Genomic DNA, 2,993 nt, shown 5'->3' on the forward strand with positions numbered 1-2,993 from the left:
TCTCTTCAACGAAACTCAGAAAGTCGCATCAGCTCTCTCTTCAGCGTTAAGTGGGTGGCTAAGTTGCTAGAAGTGTCCTTCACGTGTCCAAGTGCATTAAACTACAAGTAGAACGGGATATCCGGATGTCATTTGCTCAGCGTGACGTTAAGTTAAGCACTTTTCAGTGACAAAAGGTGTTCGGGAGGCGAAGGTTTGAAAGCCATTTACAGTATCGATATAATGTATTCATTGACGCGGATTGTATCATCAACCAGTGACCATGTGACCGCGTGGCTGGTGATCACGTACAAGTAATTTCAAATATCATAACGTTGTCGTTCTCGCTATTTTATTGATTTCGTATTTTCAAGGATTCTCCGGAGGCAAATGGATGCCTATCAACGGGAGTCAGTCTCCTGGGGAAAGGAAGTGAAGGTGGCTGCTATACATGTACATGTACATGTAAGAGAGGGAGGAAGGGACGTGACAAGGTGAAATATAAAGATAATGTAAAGAGGAAAATGCATGTACAGGAAACAAGAGTTTGTCCTCAATCGGCATTAATTTTTAACCCACCAGGAAAAAAACAGGAGAAGAAAAAGAGAGCGCCCAACGTGGGGCTCGAACCCACGACCCCGAGATTAAGAGTCTCATGCTCTACCGACTGAGCTAGCCGGGCTGCTGGAGACACACAGGGCAGTACTAGGTGCATGTACCTGAGCGCGCTGCAATAACAAGTCATGTCTACCATGAATGGAGGAAAAGGAGAATTTTAGAAATAACGAGGATTTCCGGAGAAACACATAGAAGTTGGAACAGAGCTTTACGAAACATTTGAAAAAATTACGAGCACCTTTCCAGGCAGTATAGGGTAGATGTCTACATACACAACAGGAATATACGGATGGTATATTAACATGTATAACAAGGGTACAGTTGTTGTTGTTGACTTCTATTATTTTTACTTCTACAATTCCACAGTACATGTATACAGTTGAATAATTATCGGGTAAGGTGGAATGAAGCAGACACTTGGAACTTACATGTGCATGTACATGCACGTGCATGGCTTGTCTACGGGCAACGTTTTTCATGCTCATGACGAAAAGACTGACCAACCTGCGATTGAAACCACAATGACTTTATCTATCCGTGATAAACAAGTGACAGATGAAAGTTGCTTTCCTCGAGCAAGTCACCGCAACCAAGAGCTGGACACACGTGTCTGAAATCTGAGGTTTTCTCATTATTAACGTCAAACACACTACGATGATAGTAGCTTGTCCGTTGAAGAGCGTATGGTGGCGAGGAGTAGAGGAACATTGAATTATCAGAGAGGTTCAGCTGCGAATGCTATTAATGTTTTGACGTGACGCGCAATTTCACGTCAAATGGGTCGAAATGTGGGGTGATACGTTAAATTTCGACGTGAAATGCTGCTCTCTCGCGTTGTTTTCATTGCGCGAAGCAAATACTATAGTAATGCGAGCAGGACTTTTGCATCACGTTGTCGCGTCATGTCAAAATAACATGATTTCTAATGAAAGGAGGAATGAGTGCCCCTCATCACTTTATAGAAACACAATCCTACCTGGGCGTTATGGAAGAAAAGAAGCAGGAGAGGGAAAAAGGAAGTTCAGTTAACGGTAGGGGCCATGAATGGTGGCCGAGCCGGTGTACCATACATGTACATGAACATTGTAGATGGTGAGTTCGCAATTCTGCATACCAGATACTGAGTCACCAAGAGTAGATATGATCAGCGTTGAAATCACGTGATATTGAACCATAGAACGGAGGACGGCCTATTGCCTTAGGCATCCACTGATGAGATGACACAGCTGAGAATGCCGACTCTTTAGAGGAACTAGTGACTGATTGTACATTGTACATGTACATGTACATGTACATGTACATGTTTGGGAACTTTGTACTGTACAACTGTCGCCAAACATTTAACGCCGATCGCATCAGCCATTGTCCAGCTTTCATCTCCCCGTTTCCTAGCCCTGTACGTATGTAGTTTTCCACTGCGGCATTGGAGGCCCAGAGAACGAACAATTGTCGGCCAACTCATAGGCACATGCGACACAGGCATGACTTGGTCGAGCAACAACAGCCTCTTTCCACATGATTTGCCACTGTGAGTACGATTTTGATGCACTTTCTTCAAACAGAGTAGAAGTGCTTAACCCAGAGTGGTAAGAAATTCCAAGTGAGAGATACGAGATTAACCCCCATCACGTGGTAGTGATCATTCTGCTTGTGTGGGTCGAGTTCAAGGTGGGATTTACTTGTACAGTGTACATTTTGCACTTGCACATGTTTGGCACGTTACGCTATGTTCCACAGAAAGAGCGTTTTAAACTCAACAATGGGTTTCCAAACCTCCTCATCGCTCGTTAACGACCCCATGCACATGTAAATCTTGCACGACATCAGGCACCACCTACAAATAGACCCCTCCCTCGCTCGTCATTCCGATTTGAACTAAAATAGATCTGAATCCGAACGTGTAAAGACACGGCCACAACCGCAGACTTCGAACATGTTGTGAATGCATGAACGTCACCAGAGCCGGAGCCAAAGTTCATCTGAAGCACGACACATTATACCTGTTCTCTGGTTCGAGCCGTTTTCTGCTTCCGATCACCAACCGATACTATTCACCTTCGTGTACACATGCAAACACTGGAGGTGAAGAGCGGTGTAGCTGTAACTTAATTTCACGCCTTTCATGGATCATCAGACCGTGGCATTTACTAGTATTAGTGACGTTTTTGTTGCCTTAGATAGAGCTTCGTCGAAATCGAATGTACATGTACGTACCTATTATCCAACGTCGTCTTGCGACATCGCCGCCTGACCGGTTTGTTGAAGGAGTATACACAACAGAACAACATGAAACTTAAAGTAGCAGCAAACAAGCCTTGATTGTCCTTGTTGTTCTGTTGTGTATTACGCTCTGCCTTTGTGGTGTTGAGCACTGTCAGCACTCTGGGTACATCCTT

At 44.3% G+C, this 2,993-nt stretch overlaps 1 non-coding gene across 1 annotated transcript; it reads right to left on the reverse strand.

The window, feature by feature from the left end:
* Positions 1 to 588: 588 nt before the first annotated feature.
* On the reverse strand, positions 589 to 661 carry Trnak-cuu (transfer RNA lysine (anticodon CUU)). Its single transcript has one exon. It is a non-coding gene; the product is annotated as a tRNA-Lys (tRNA).
* Between the last annotated feature and the right edge of the window lie 2,332 nt (positions 662 to 2,993).

The sequence above is a fragment of the Sycon ciliatum genome, chromosome 12 (assembly GCF_964019385.1).
Source record: "Sycon ciliatum chromosome 12, ocSycCili1.1, whole genome shotgun sequence".
NCBI lineage: Eukaryota > Metazoa > Porifera > Calcarea > Leucosolenida > Sycettidae > Sycon > Sycon ciliatum.